Source organism: Lepisma saccharinum, chromosome 1 (genome assembly GCF_977018435.1).
Source record: "Lepisma saccharinum chromosome 1, izLepSacc3.1, whole genome shotgun sequence".
Classification (NCBI taxonomy): domain Eukaryota; kingdom Metazoa; phylum Arthropoda; class Insecta; order Zygentoma; family Lepismatidae; genus Lepisma; species Lepisma saccharinum.
Genome location: NC_139229.1, coordinates 136,872,902 through 136,888,968, shown reverse-complemented (window position 1 = coordinate 136,888,968; position 16,067 = coordinate 136,872,902). Strand labels below are relative to the sequence as shown.

General features: G+C 52.4%; 1 long non-coding RNA gene across 1 annotated transcript in view; it reads right to left on the bottom strand.

Annotated features, from left to right (window-relative positions):
• LOC145988949 (uncharacterized) overlaps positions 1 to 16,067 on the bottom strand; it is a 436,658-nt gene that overhangs the window by 102,143 nt on the left and 318,448 nt on the right. The window lies entirely within an intron of this gene.

The following is a 16,067-nucleotide window of genomic DNA, read 5'->3' as shown; positions in this document are numbered from 1 at the left end:
CTGTAATTTAAAGAAAAGATTATGAGTGTCGCAAACATTCGCAAACAAATTAACATAATTTGTGTACGTAACAAGTAACTCTTTCAGAAAACTAGGATAACAGATCTGTATAATGCGATATAATGTACTACAACTGTAGTCCAAACTGACTTAAACGTTTTCTCACACAGAAGTAAATGTGACTTTTTCTGAGGGTGCTCATGCTTAAATTAAAACATATAATAATATACCAAAAAATGTAACCTTGCGTTGAAACACGAAAGCAAATAAGAACACCACACAATCACCACTAGCACACAGAAACAGACCATATTCATCGAGCAAACCCAGACGAATGAGGCGATCGCTTGCAGCACTTGGCAGGCGATACTCGGGTAGTGACACCCTATTTTCTATTGTTCAGTGTGATTTCTTGGAATACAAAGCCTAGTTTCATGTAACATAATTCAACTCCTTTGCAAATTAACAAGTATTTAACATATGTAGACAAATGCGAAAATTGACTTTTGTCCAGCTAGATTACGAAAATATCACACTGTGCGGCGCTGAAAAATGCGAAAGTGCAGACAGCGCTGAAAATTGCGGATTTGACACGGCGCTGAAAATTGCGGGAGTTGCGACGGCGCAGAAAATTGCGGGAATTGAAACTGCTCTGAAATAAGCGGTAGTTGAAAGAGCCATGAAAATTGCGGGTTTTTGACACGGTGCTGAAAAATTCGGGAGTTCAGACAGCGCTGAAAATCGCTTAAGTTGAGGCGGCGCTGAAAATTGAGGAAGTAGAGACGACGCTAAAAATTGCGAGATTTGACACGGCGCTGAAAAATGCGGGAGTTGAGACTGCGCTGAAATTTGCGGAAGTTGAGACGGCGGTGTATATTGCGGGAGTTGCGATGGCGGTGTATATTGCGGGAGTTGAAACGGCGCTGAAAATTGCGGGAATTGAGACAGCGTTTAAATTTGCGGCACTTTCGACGACGGTGAAAATTGCGGGAGTTTCAACGATGGTGAAAATTGCGGGAGTTGCGACGGCGCTGAAAATTGCGGGAGTTGCGACGGCGCAGAAAATTGCGGGATTTGCGAAGGCGCCGAAATTTGAGGAAGTTGCGACGACGCTGAAATTTGCGAGAGTTGATCCGGCGCTGAAATTTGCGGGAGTTGCGACGGTGTTGAAAATTGCGGGAGTGGTCCCGGCGCTGAAAATTTCGTGAGTTGCGACGGCGCTGAAATATGCGCGAGTCGCGACGGCGCTGACATTTCCGGGAATTGAGATGGCGTTGAAATTTGCGGAACTTTCGACGACGGTGGACATTGCGGGAGTTTCGACGATGGTGAAAATTTCGGGAGTTTCGACGATGGTGAAAATTGCGGGAGTTGCGACAACGCTGAAAATTGCGGGAGTTGCGACGGCGCTGAAAATTGCGGGATTTTCCAAAGGCCCTGAAATTTGAGGAAGTTGCGATGGAGCTGAAATTTGAGGAAGTTGCGATGGCGCTGAAATTTGCGGGAGTTGCTTCGACGGTGAAATTTGCGGGAGCTGAAACGGCGAAGAAAACTGCGGGATTTGAGACGGCGGTGTATATTGCGGGAGTTGCGATGGCGCTGAAAATACCGGAGTTGAAACGGCGTTGAAATTTGCGGAACTTTCGAGGACGGTGAAAATTGCGGGAGTTTCGACGATGGTGAAAATTGCGGGAGTTGCGACGGCGCTGAAATATGCGCGAGTTGCGACGGCGCTGAAATTTCCGGGAATTGAGACGGCGTTGAAATTTGCGGCACTTTCGACGACGGTGAAAATTGCGGGAGTTTCGACGATGGTGAAAATTTCGTAAGTTGCGACGGCGCTGAAAATTCCGGGAGTTGCGATGGCGCTGAAAGTTCCGAAAGTTGCGACGGCCATGAAAATTGCGGAATTTGCGAAGGCGCTGAAATTTGAGGAAGTTGCGACGGCGCTGAAATATGCGGGAGTTACGACGGCTCTGAAATTTGCGGGAGTTACGACGGGGCTGAAATTTGCAGTAGATGCGACGGTGCTGAAATTTGCAGTAGATGCGACGGTGCTGAAATTTGCGGACAATGCGACGGCGTTGCGAAAGTTGCGGAAGTTGCGACGGCATCGATAATTGCGGGAGTTGCCACGGCGCTGAAAATTCCGGGAGTGTGACGACGACGAAAATTTCGGGAGTTGCCACGGCGCCGAAAACTGCTGAAGTTGAGACTGCGCAGTAATTTGCGATAGATGAAATGGCGCCGAAATTTGCCGTAGTTGATACGGCACCGAAATTTACGGGAGTTGCGACGTGGCTGAAAATTGTGGGAGTTGAAACGGCACTGAAATAAACGGGAGTTGAAACGGCACTGAAATAAGCGGTAGTTGAAACTGAAATAATCGTGACTTAAAATTGAGGGAGTTGCGACGGCGCTGAAATTTGCTGGAGATGCGCCGCCGCATCTCCCGCAAATTTTTAGCGCCGTCGCAGCTCCCGCAAATTTCCGCGCCGTCGCAGCTTCCGCAAATTTCCGCGCCGTCGCAGATCCCGCAAATTTCAGCACCGTCGCAGCTCCCGCAAATTTCAGCGCCGTCGCATCTCTAGCACATTTCGGCGCCGTCGCAGCTCCCGCAAATTTCAACCTAGTCGCAGCTCCGCGAATTTCAGCGCCGTCGCAGCTCCCGCAATTTACACCGCCGTCTCATCGCCGAAAATTTCAGCGCCGTCGCAACTCCTGCAAATTTCCGCGCCGTCGCATCTCTAGCAATTTTCGGAAGTTGCGACGTCGCAGATAAATGCGGGAGCTGCGACGGCGCTGAAATTTGCGGGAGTTGCGACGGCGCTGAAATTTACGGGAGTTGCGACATGACTGAAAATTGTGGGAGTTGAAACGGCACTGAAATAAACGGGAGTTGAAACGGCACTGAAATAAGCGGTAGTTGAAACGGCGCTGAAATAATCGTGACTTAAAATTGAGGGAGTTGCGACGGCTTTGAAAATTGAGGGAGTTGCGACGGCGCTGAAATTTGCTGGAGTTGCGACGGCGCTGAAATTTGCTGGAGTTGCGACGGCGCTGAAATTTGCGGGAATTTCGACGACGCGGAAATTTGCGGGAGCTGCGACGGCGCTGAAAATTTGAGGGAGTTGCAAATTTGGGCGCCGTCGCAGCTCCCGCAAATTTCCGCGTCGTCGCATCTCTAGCAAATTTCCGCGCCGTCGCAGATCCCGCAAATTTCCGCGCCGTCGCAGATCCCGCAAATTTCGGCGCCGTCTCAACTCCGCAAATTTCGGTGCCCTCTCAACTCCCGCAAATTTCGGCGCCGTCTCAACTCCCGCAAATTTCGGCAACGTCGCAGATCCCGCGAATTTCAGCGCCGTCGCAGCTCCCGCAAATTTCAGCCTAGTCGCAGCTCCGCGAATTTCAGCGCCGTCGCAGCTCCCGCTATTTACACTGCCGTCTCATCGCCTCAAAATATCAGCGCCGTCGCAACTACAGCAAATTTCCGCGCCGTCGCATCTCTAGCAATTTTCGGAAGTTGCGACGTCGCTGATATTTGCGGGAGCTGCGACGGCGCTGAAATTTGCGGGAGTTGCGACGGTGCTGAAATTTTAGGATGTCGCGACGGCGCTGAAAATTCCGGGAGTTGCGACGGCGGTGAAATTTGCGGGAGATGCGACGGCGTTGCGAAAGTTGCGGTAGTTGCGACAGCGGTGAAATATGCGGGAGTTGCGACGGCGCTGAAATTTGCGGGAGTTTCGCCGACGGTGAAAATTGCGGGAGCTAAAACGTCGCTGAAATTTCTGGGAATTGAGACGGCGTTGAAATTTGCGGCAGTTTCGACGACGTTGAAAATTGCGGGAGTTTTGACGATGGTGAAAATTGCGGGAATCTCGACGGCGCTGAAAATTCCGGGATTTGCGAAGGCGCTGAAATTTGAGGAAGTAGCAACGGTGCTGAAATTTTAGAAGTCGCAACGGCGCTGAAATTTGTGGGAGTTGATCCGGCGCTGAAATTTGCGGGAGTTGAGACGGCGGTAAAAATTGCGGGAGTATCGACTGCACTGAAAATTTCGTGAGTTGCGACGGCGCTGAAATATGCGGGAGTTGCGTCGGCGCTGAAATTTGCAGGAGTTTCGACGACGGTGAAAATTTCGGGAGCTCAAACGGCGCTGAAAATTGCGGGATTTGAGACGGCGGTGTATATTGCGGGAATTGCGATGGCGCTGAAATTTGCGGGAGTTGAGACGGCGCCGAAATTTGCGGGATCTGCGACGGCGCAAATTTTTAGCGCTGTCGCAACTCCCGCAAATTTCGGCGCCATCGCAACTCCCGCAAATTTCGGCGCCGTCTCAACTCCTGCAAATTTCGGCGCCGTCTCAACTCCCGCAAATTTCCGCGACGTCTCAACTTCCGCAAATTTCCGCGACGTCTCAACTCCCGCAAATTTCGGCGCTTCGCAGCTCCCGCAAATTTCCGCGACGTCGCATCTCTAGCACATTTCTGCGCCGTCGCAGATCCCGCAAATTTCAGCGCCGTCGCAGCTCCCGCAAAAAAATTTAAGCGAAGTCGCATCTCTAGCAAATTTCGGCGCCTTCGCAGCTCCCGCAAATTTCAGCGCCGTCGCAGCTCCCGCAATTTACACCGCCGTCTCATCGCTCGAAAACTGCGAAGGCGCAGAAATTTGCGGGAGCTGCGACGGCGCGATATTTGCGGGAGTTGCGACGGCGCTGAAATTTGCGGGAGTTGCGACGGCGCTGAAATTTGCGGCAGTTCCGACGGGGCTGAAATTTGCGGGAGTTGCGACAGGGCTGAAATTTGCGGGAGTTGCGACGGCGCTGAAATTTGCGGGAGTTGCGACGGCGCTGACATTTGCGGGAGTTGCGACGGCGCTGAAATTTGCGGGAGTTGCGACGGCGCTGACATTTGCGGGAGTTGCGACGGCTCTGAAATTTGCGGGAGTTGCGACGGCGCTTAAATTTGCGGGAGATGCGACGGGTCTGAAATTAGCGGACGATGCGACGGCGTTGCGAAAGTTGCGGGAGTTGCGACGGCGTCGATAATTGCGGGAGTTGCCACGGCGCTGAAAATTCCGGGAGTGTGACGGCGCCGAAAATTTCGGGATTTGGACGGCGCCGAAAATTGCTGGAGTTGAGACTGCGCTGTAATTTGCGGTAGATGAAATGGCGCCGAAATTTGCAGTAGTTAATACGGCACCGAAATTTGCGGGAGTTGCGACGTGGCTGAAATTTGTGGGAGTTGAAACGGCACTGACATAAGCGGGAGTTGAAACGGCACCGAAATAAGCGGGAGTTGAAACGGCGCTGAAATAAGCGTGACTTGAGACAGCGGTGTATATTGCGGGATTTGCGACGGCGCTGAAATTACAGGAGTTGAAACGGCACTGAAATAAGCGGGAGTCGAAACGCCACTAAATAAGCGGGAGTTGAAAAGGCACTGAAATAAGCGGGATTTAAACGGCACTGAAATAAGCGGGATTTAAACGGCACTGAAATAAGCGGGAGTTGAAACGGCACTGAAATAAGCGGGATCTGCGACGGCGCGGAAATTTGCTAGAGATGCGACGACGCGGAAATTTGCGGGAGCTGCGACGGCGCCGAAATTTGCAACTCCCTCAAATTTCAGCGCCGTCGCAGCTCCCGCAAATTTCCGCGTCGTCGAAACTCCCGCAAATTTCACCGCCGTCGCGGCTCCCGCAATTTACACCGCCGTCTCATCGCCCGAAAATTTCAGCGCCGTCGCAACTCCTGCAAATTTCCGCGCCGTCGCATCTCTAGCAATTTTCGGAAGTTGCGACGTCGCTGATATTTGCGGGAGCTGCGACGGCGCTGAAATTTGCGGGAGTTGCGACGGCGCTGAAATTTACGGGAGTTGCGACATGACTGAAAATTGTGGGAGTTGAAACGGCACTGAAATAAACGGGAGTTGAAACGGCACTGAAATAAGCGGTAGTTGAAACGGCGCTGAAATAATCGTGACTTAAAATTGAGGGAGTTGCGACGGCTTTGAAAATTGAGGGAGTTGCGACGGCGCTGAAATTTGCTGGAGTTGCGACGGCGCTGAAATTTGCGGGAGTTTCGACGACGCGGAAATTTGCGGGAGCTGCGACGGCGCTGAAATTTGAGGGAGTTGCAAATTTGGGCGCCGTCGCAGCTCCCGCAAATTTCCGCGTCGTCGCATCTCTAGCAAATTTCCGCGCCGTCGCAGATCCCGCAAATTTCGGCGCCGTCTCAACTCCCGCAAATTTCGGTGCCCTCTCAACTCCTGCAAATTTCGGCGCCGTCTCAACTCCCGCAAATTTCGGCAACGTCGCAGATCCCGCGAATTTCAGCGCCGTCGCAGCTCCCGCAAATTTCAGCCTAGTCGCATCTCCCGAAATTTTTAGCGCCGTCGCAACTCCCACAAATGTCGGCGCCGTCGCATCTGTAGCAAATTTCCGCGCCGTCGCAGATCCCGCAAATTTCAGCACCGTCGCAGCTCCCGCAAATTTCAGCGCCGTCGCATCTCTAGCACATTTCGGCGCCGTCGCAGCTCCCGCAAATTTCAGCCTAGTCGCAGCTCCCGCGGGAGTCTCGACGGCGCTGAAAATTCCGGGATTTGCGAAGGCGCTGAAATTTGAGGAAGTAGCAACGGTGCTGAAATTTTAGGAAGTCGCAACGGCGCTGAAATTTGTGGGAGTTGATCCGGCGCTGCAATTTGCGGGAGTTGAGACGGCGGTAAAAATTGCGGGAGTATCGACTGCACTGAAAATTTCGTGAGTTGCGACGGCGCTGAAATATGCGGGAGTTGCGTCGGCGCTGAAATTTGCAGGAGTTTCGACGACGGTGAAAATTTCGGGAGCTCAAACGGCGCTGAAAATTGCGGGATTTGAGACGGCGGTGTATATTGCGGGAATTGCGATGGCGCTGAAATTTGCGGGAGTTGAGACGGCGCCGAAATTTGCGGGATCTGCGACGGCGCAAATTTTTAGCGCTGTCGCAACTCCCGCAAATTTCGGCGCCATCGCAACTCCCGCAAATTTCGGCGCCGTCTCAACTCCTGCAAATTTCGGCGCCGTCTCAACTCCCGCAAATTTCCGCGACGTCTCAACTTCCGCAAATTTCCGCGACGTCTCAACTCCCGCAAATTTCGGCGCTTCGCAGCTCCCGCAAATTTCCGCGACGTCGCATCTCTAGCACATTTCTGCGCCGTCGCAGATCCCGCAAATTTCAGCGCCGTCGCAGCTCCCGCAAATTTCAGCGAAGTCGCATCTCTAGCAAATTTCGGCGCCTTCGCAGCTCCCGCAAATTTCAGCGCCGTCGCAGCTCCGCAATTTACACCGCCGTCTCATCGCTCGAAAACTGCGAAGGCGCAGAAATTTGCGGGAGCTGCGACGGCGCCGATATTTGCGGGAGTTGCGACGGCGCTGAAATTTGCGGGAGTTGCGACGGCGCTGAAATTTGCGGCAGTTCCGACGGGGCTGAAATTTGCGGGAGTTGCGACAGGGCTGAAATTTGCGGGAGTTGCGACGGCGCTGAAATTTGCGGGAGTTGCGACGGCGCTGACATTTGCGGGAGTTGCGACGGCTCTGAAATTTGCGGAGTTGCGACGGCGCTTAAATTTGCGGGAGATGCGACGGGTCTGAAATTTTCGGACGATGCGACGGCGTTGCGAAAGTTGCGGGAGTTGCGACGGCGTCGATAATTGCGGGAGTTGCCACGGCGCTGAAAATTCCGGGAGTGTGACGGCGCCGAAAATTTCGGGATTTGGACGGCGCCGAAAATTGCTGGAGTTGAGACTGCGCTGTAATTTGCGGTAGATGAAATGGCGCCGAAATTTGCAGTAGTTAATACGGCACCGAAATTTGCGGGAGTTGCGACGTGGCTGAAATATGTGGGAGTTGAAACGGCACTGACATAAGCGGGAGTTGAAACGGCACTGAAATAAGCGGGAGTTGAAACGGCGCTGAAATAAGCGTGACTTGAGACAGCGGTGTATATTGCGGGATTTGCGACGGCGCTGAAATTACAGGAGTTGAAACGGCACTGAAATAAGCGGGAGTCGAAACGCCACTAAATAAGCGGGAGTTGAAAAGGCACTGAAATAAGCGGGATTTAAACGGCACTGAAATAAGCGGGATTTAAACGGCACTGAAATAAGCGGGAGTTGAAACGGCACTGAAATAAGCGGGATCTGCGACGGCGCGGAAATTTGCTAGAGATGCGACGACGCGGAAATTTGCGGGAGCTGCGACGGCGCCGAAATTTGCAACTCCCTCAAATTTCAGCGCCGTCGCAGCTCCCGCAAATTTCCGCGTCGTCGAAACTCCCGCAAATTTCAGCGCCGTCGCAGCTCCCGCAAATTTCCGCGTCGTCGAAACTCCCGCAAATTTCAGCGCCGTCGCAGCTCCCGCAATTTACACCGCCGTCTCATCGCCCGAAAATTTCAGCGCCGTCGCAACTCCTGCAAATTTCCGCGCCGTCGCATCTCTAGCAATTTTCGGAAGTTGCGACGTCGCTGATATTTGCGGGAGCTGCGACGGCGCTGAAATTTGCGGGAGTTGCGACGGCGCTGAAATTTACGGGAGTTGCGACATGACTGAAAATTGTGGGAGTTGAAACGGCACTGAAATAAACGGGAGTTGAAACGGCACTGAAATAAGCGGTAGTTGAAACGGCGCTGAAATAATCGTGACTTAAAATTGAGGGAGTTGCGACGGCTTTGAAAATTGAGGGAGTTGCGACGGCGCTGAAATTTGCTGGAGTTGCGACGGCGCTGAAATTTGCGGGAGTTTCGACGACGCGGAAATTTGCGGGAGCTGCGACGGCGCTGAAATTTGAGGGAGTTGCAAATTTGGGCGCCGTCGCAGCTCCCGCAAATTTCCGCGTCGTCGCATCTCTAGCAAATTTCCGCGCCGTCGCAGATCCCGCAAATTTCGGCGCCGTCTCAACTCCCGCAAATTTCGGTGCCCTCTCAACTCCCGCAAATTTCGGCGCCGTCTCAACTCCCGCAAATTTCGGCAACGTCGCAGATCCCGCGAATTTCAGCGCCGTCGCAGCTCCCGCAAATTTCAGCCTAGTCGCAGCTCCCGCGAATTTCAGCGCCGTCGCAGCTCCCGCAATTTACACTGCCGTCTCATCGCCTCAAAATTTCAGCGCCGTCGCAACTACAGCAAATTTCCGCGCCGTCGCATCTCTAGCAATTTTCGGAAGTTGCGACGTCGCTGATATTTGCGGGAGCTGCGACGGCGCTGAAATTTGAGGGAGTTGCGACGGTGCTGAAATTTTAGGATGTCGCGACGGCGCTGAAAATTCCGGGAGTTGCGACGGCGGTGAAATTTGCGGGAGATGCGACGGGTCTGAAATTTGCGGACAATGCGACGGCGTTGCGAAAGTTGCGACAGCGGTGAAATATGCGGGAGTTGCGACGGCGCTGAAATTTGCGGGAGTTTCGCCGACGGTGAAAATTGCGGGAGCTAAAACGTTGCTGAAAATTGCGGGATTTGACACGGCGCTGAAAATTGCGGGAATTGAGACGACGTTGAAAATAGCGGGAGTTGCGACGGCGCTGAAATTTCTGGGAATTGAGACGGCGTTGAAATTTGCGGCAGTTTCGACGACGTTGAAAATTGCGGGAGTTTTGACGATTGTGAAAATTGCGGGAGTCTCGACGGCGCTGAAAATTCCGGGATTTGCGAAGGCGCTGAAATTTGAGGAAGTAGCAACGGTGCTGAAATTTTAGGAAGTCGCAACGGCGCTGAAATTTGTGGGAGTTGATCCGGCGCTGAAATTTGCGGGAGTTGAGACGGCGGTAAAAATTGCGGGAGTAGCGACTGCACTGAATATTTCGTGAGTTGCGACGGCGCTGAAATATGCGGGAGTTGCGTCGGCGCTGAAATTTGCAGGAGTTTCGACGACGGTGAAAATTTCGGAAGCTCAAACGGCGCTGAAAATTGCGGGATTTGAGACGGCGGTGTATATTGCGGGAATTGCGATGGCGCTGAAATTTGCGGAAGTTGAGACGGCGCCGAAATTTGCGGGATCTGCGACGGCGCAAATTTTTAGCGCTGTCGCAACTCCCGCAAATTTCGGCGCCATCGCAACTCCCGCAAATTTCGGCGCCGTCTCAACTCCTGCAAATTTCGGCGCCGTCTCAACTCCCGCAAATTTCGGCGCCGTCTCAACTCCCGCAAATTTCCGCGACGTCTCAACTTCCGCAAATTTCCGCGACGTCTGAACTCCCTCAAATTTCGGCGCTTCGCAGCTCCCGCAAATTTCCGCTACGTCGCATCTCTAGCACATTTCTGCGCCGTCGCAGATCCCGCAAATTTCAGCGCCGTCGCAGCTCCCGCAAATTTCAGCGAAGTCGCATCTCTAGCAAATTTCGGCGCCTTCGCAGCTCCCGCAAATTTCAGCGCCGTCGCAGCTCCCGCAATTTACACCGCCTCTCATCGCTCGAAAACTGCGAAGGCGCAGAAATTTGCGGGAGCTGCGACGGCGCCGATATTTGCGGGAGTTGCGACGGCGCTGAAATTTGCGGGAGTTGCGACGGCGCTGAAATTTGCGGGAGTTGCGACGGCGCTGAAATTTGCGGGAGTTGCGACGGCGCTGAAATTTGCGGCAGTTCCGACGGGGCTGAAATTTGCGGGAGTTGCGACGGCGCTGAAATTTGCGGGAGTTGCGACGGCGCTGAAATTTGCGGGAGTTGCGACGGCGCTGACATTTGCGGGAGATGCGACGGCTCTGAAATTTGCGGGAGTTGCGACGGCGCTGAAATTTGCGGGAGATGCGACGGGTCTGAAATTTGCGGACGATGCGACGGCGTTGCGAAAGTTGCGGGAGTTGCGACGGCGTCGATAATTGCGGGAGTTGCCACGGCGCTGAAAATTCCGGGAGTGTGACGGCGCCGAAAATTGCTGGAGTTGAGAATGCGCTGTAATTTGCGGTAGATGAAATGGCGCCGAAATTTGCAGTAGTTAATACGGCAACGAAATTTGCGGGAGTTGCGACGTGGCTGAAATTTGTGGGAGTTGAAACGGCACTGATTTGTGAAGGCGCTTAAAATTGCGTTAATTGAGATGGCGTTGAAATTGCTGGAATTGAGACGCCGTTGAAAATTGCGGGAGTTTCGACGACGGTGAAAATTGCGGAAGTTTTGACGACGGTGAAAATTGAGGGAGTTTGGACGACGGTGAAAATTGAGGAAGTTTCGACGGCGCAGAAAATTGCGGGAGTTGTGAAGACGCTTAAAATTGCGGGAATTGAGACGGCGTTGAAAATTGCGGAAGTTTCGACGTCGGCGAAAATTGAGGGAGTTGCGAATACGGTGAAAATTGAGGGAGTTGCGACGGCTTTGAAAATTAAGGGAGTTGCGACGGAGCTAAAAATTGCGGGTGTTGAGAAGGCGCTGAAAATTGCGGGAGTTGCGACGGCGATGAAAATTGAGCGAGTTAAACAGCACTGAAAATTGTGGGAGTTGAAACGGCACTGAAATAAGCGGGAGTTGAAACGGCACTGAAATAAGATTGAGTTGAAACGGCACTGAAATAAGCGGGAGTTGGAACGACACTTGAGACAGCGCTGAAAGTTAGAAATGTTGCGACGGCGGTGTATATTGCGGGAGTTGCGACGGCGCTGAAATTACAGGAGTTGTAACTGCGCTGAAAATTGCGCGATTTGTGAAGGCGCTTAAAATTGCGGGAATTGAGACGGCGTTGAAAATTGCGGAAGTTTCGACGACGGTGAAAATTGCGGGAGTTTAGACGACGGTGAAAATTGCGGGAGTTGCGACGGCGGTGAAAATTGTGGGAGTTGCGACGACGGTGAAAATTGTGGGAGTTTCGACGACCGTGAAAATTGCGGGAGTTTCGACGACGGTGAAAATTGCTTGAGTTTCAAGAACGGTGAAAATTTCGGGAGTTTCGACGACGGTGAAAATTGCGGGAGTTTCGACGGCGCTGAAATTTGCGGGAGTTGCGAAAGCGTTGAAATTTTCGGCCGATGAGACGGCCGTGTAAATTGCGGGAGTTGCAACGGCGCTCAAAATTGTGGGAGTTGCGACGGCGCTGAAATTTGCTAGAGTTGCGACGGCTCTGGAATTTGCGGACGATGCGACGGCGTTGCGAAAGTTGCGGGAGTTGCGACGGCGTCGATAATTGCGGGAGTTGCCACGGCGCTGAAAATTCCGGGAGTGTGACGGTGCAGAAAATTTCGGGAGTTGCCACGGCTCCGAAAATTGCTGGAGTTGAGATTGCGCGGTAATTTGCGGTAGATGAAATGGCGCCGAAATTTGCCGTAGTTGATACGGCGCCGAAATACACGGGAGTTGCGACGTGGCTGAAAATTGTGGGAGTTGAGACGGCACTGAAATAAGCGGGAGTTGAAACGGCACTGAAATAAGCGGGAGTTGAAACGACACTGAAATAAGCGTGACTTGAGACAGCGCTGAAAGTTACAAATGTTGCGATGGCGGTGTATATTGCGGGAGTTGCAACGGCGCTGAAATTACAGGAGTTGTAACTGTGCTGCAAATTGCGCGATTTGCGAAGGCGCTTAATATTGCGAGAATTGAGACGGCGTTAAAAATTGCGGGAGTTTCGACGACGGTGAAAATTGAGGGAGTTTCGACGACGGTGAAAATTGAGGGAGTTTCGACGACGGTGAAAATTGAGGGAGTTTCGACGACGGTGAAAATTGAGGGAGTTTCGACGACGGTCAAAATTGCGGGAGTTTCGACGGCGCTGAAATTTGCGGGAGTAGCGACCGGTGTTGAAATTTGCGGGAGTTGCGACGGCGCTGAAATTTTCGGGCGATGAGACGACGGTGTAAATTGCGGGAGTTGCGACGGCGCTGAAAATTGCGAGAGCTGCGACGGCGCTGAAATTTGCGGGAGCTGCGACGGCGCTGAAATTTGCGGGAGCTGCGACGGCGCTGAAATTTGCGGGAGTTGCGCCGGCGCTGAAATTTGCGACAGTTGCGCCGGCGCTGAAATTTGCGGGAGTTGCGCCGGTGCTGAAATTTGAGGGAGTTGCGAAAGTTGGACGGCGCTGTATATTGCGGGAGTTGCGACGCCGCTGAAACTTGCGGGAGTTGCGACGGCGCTGAAAATTGCGAGAGTTGCGACGGCGCTGAAATTTGCGAGAGTTGCGATGGTGCTGAAAATTGCGGGAGTTGAAACGGCACTGAAATAAGCGGGAGTTGAAACGGCACTGAAATAAGAGGGAGTTGAAACGGCACTGAAATAAGCGGGAGTTGAAACGGCACTGAAATAAGCGGGAGTTGAAACGGCACTGAAATAAGCGTGACTTGAGACAGCGCTGAAAGTTACGAATGTTGCGACGGCGGTGTATATTGCGGGAGTTGCGACGGCGCTGAAATTACAGGAGTTGTAACTGCGCTGAAAATTGCGCGATTTGTGAAGGCGCTTAAAATTTGCGGGAATTGAGACGGCGTTGAAAATTGCGGGAGCTGCGACGGAGCTAAAATTTGCGGGAGTTGCGACGGCGCTGAAATTTGCGGGAGATGCGACGGCGCTGAAATTTGTGGGAGTTGCGACGGCGCCGAAATTTTAGGGTGTTGCGACGGCACTGAAAATTTCGAAAGTTGCGAAAGTTGCGACGGCGGTGTATATTGCGGGAGATGCGACGACGCTGAAATTACAGGAGTTGAAACAGCGCTGAAAATTGCGCGATTTGTGAAGGCGCTTAAAATTGCAGGAATTGAGACGGCATTGAAAATTGCGGGAGTTGCGACGGCGGTGAAAATTGAGAGAGTTGCGACGGCTTTGAAAATTGAGGGAGTTGCGACGGCGCTGAAATTTGCGGGACTTGCGACGGCGCTGAAAATTGCGGGAGTTGCGACGGTGGTTTAAATCGAACGAGTTGAAACGGCACTGAAATAAGCGGGAGTTGAAACGGCACTGAAATAGGCGTGACTTGAGACCGCGCTGAAAGTTACAAATGTTGCGACGGCGGTGTATATTGCGGGTGTTGCGACGGCGCTGAAATTACAGGAGTTGTAACTGCACTGAAAATTGCGCGATTTGTGAAGGCGCTTAAAATTGCGGGAATAGAGACGGCGTTGAAAATTGCGGGAGTTTCGACGGCGCTGAAAATTGCGGGAGCTGCGATGGAGCTGAAATTTGCGGGAGCTGCGACGGAGCTGAAATTTGCGGGAGTTGCGACGGCGCTGAAATTTGTGGGCGTTGCGACGGCGCGTAAATTTGAGGGAGTTGCGACGGCGCTGATAATTGCAGGAGTTGCGACGGCGTCGATAATTGCGGGAGTTGCGACGGCGTCGATAATTGCGGGAGTTGCGACGGCGACGATAATTGCGGGAGTTGCGACGGCATCGATAATTGCGGGAGTTGCGAAGGCATCGATAATTGCGGGAGTGTGACGGCGTCGATAATTGCGGGAGTTGCCACGGCGCCGAAAATTGCTGGAGTTGCGACGTGGCTGAAAATTGTGGGAGTTGAAACGGCCCTGAAAATTGTGAGAGTTGAAACGGCACTGAAAATTGTGGGACTTGAAACGGCACTGAAATAATAGGGAGTTGAAACGGCACTGAAATAAGAGGGAGTTGAAACGGCACTGAAATAAGCGGGAGTTGAAACGGCACTGAAATAAGCGGGAGTTGAAACGGCGCTGAAAAATGAGTGACTTGAGACAGCGCTGAAAGTTACGAAAGTTGCGACGGCGGTGTATTTTGCGGGAGTTGCGACGGCGCTGAAATTACAGGAGTTGTAACTGCGCTGAAAATTGCGCGTTTTGTGAAGGCGCTTAAAATTGCGGGAATTGAGACGGCGTTGAAAATTGCGGGAGTATCGACGGCGGTGAAAATTGCGGGATTTGAGACGACGGTGAAATTTGCGGAATTTGTGAAGGCGCTGAAAATTCCGGGATTTGTGAAGGCGCTGAAAATTGGAAGATTTGTGAAGGCGCTGAAAATTGCGGGATTTGTGAAGGCGCTAAAAATGGCAGGATTTGACACGGCGCTGAAAATTGCGGGAGTTGCGACGGCGCTGAAATTTGCGGAAGTTGCGACGGCGGTGAAAAATGCGTGACTTGAGACAGCGGTGAAAGTTACGATTGTTGCGACGGCGGTGTATATTGCGGGAGTTGCGACGGCGCTGAAATTACAGGAGTTGTAACCGCGCTGAAAATTGCGCGATTTGTGAAGGCGCTTAAAATTGCGGGAATTGAGACGGCGTTGAAAATTGCGGAAGTTTCGACGACGGTGAAAATTGCGGGAGTTTAGACGACGGTGAAAATTGCGGGAGTTGCGACGGCGGTGAAAATTGTGGGAGTTTCGACGACCGTGAAAATTGCGGGAGTTTCGACGACGGTGAAAATTGCTTGAGTTTCAAGAACGGTGAAAATTTCGGGAGTTTCGACGACGGTGAAAATTCCGGGAGTTTCGACGGCGCTGAAATTTGCGGGAGTTTCGACGGCGCTGAAATTTGCGGGAGTTGCGAAAGCGTTGAAATTTTCGGCCGATGAGACGGCCGTGTAAATTGCGGGAGTTGCAACGGCGCTCAAAATTGTGGGAGTTGCGACGGCGCTGAAATTTGCTAGAGTTGCGACGGCTCTGGAATTTGCGGGAGATGCGACGGCGCTGAAATTTGCGGACGATGCGACGGCGTTGCGAAAGTTGCGGGAGTTGCGACGGCGTCGATAATTGCGGGAGTTGCCACGGCGCTGAAAATTCCGGGAGTGTGACGGTGCAGAAAATTTCGGGAGTTGCCACGGCTCCGAAAATTGCTGGAGTTGAGATTGCGCGGTAATTTGCGGTAGATGAAATGGCGCCGAAATTTGCCGTAGTTGATACGGCGCCGAAATACACGGGAGTTGCGACGTGGCTGAAAATTGTGGGAGTTGAGACGGCACTGAAATAAGCGGGAGTTGAAACGGCACTGAAATAAGCGGGAGTTGAAACGACACTGAAATAAGCGCGACTTGAGACAGCGCTGAAAGTTACAAATGTTGCGATGGCGGTGTATATTGCGGGAGTTGCAACGGCGCTGAAATTACAGGAGTTGTAACTGTGCTGCAAATTGCGCGTTCAAAATTGCGGGAGTTTCGAC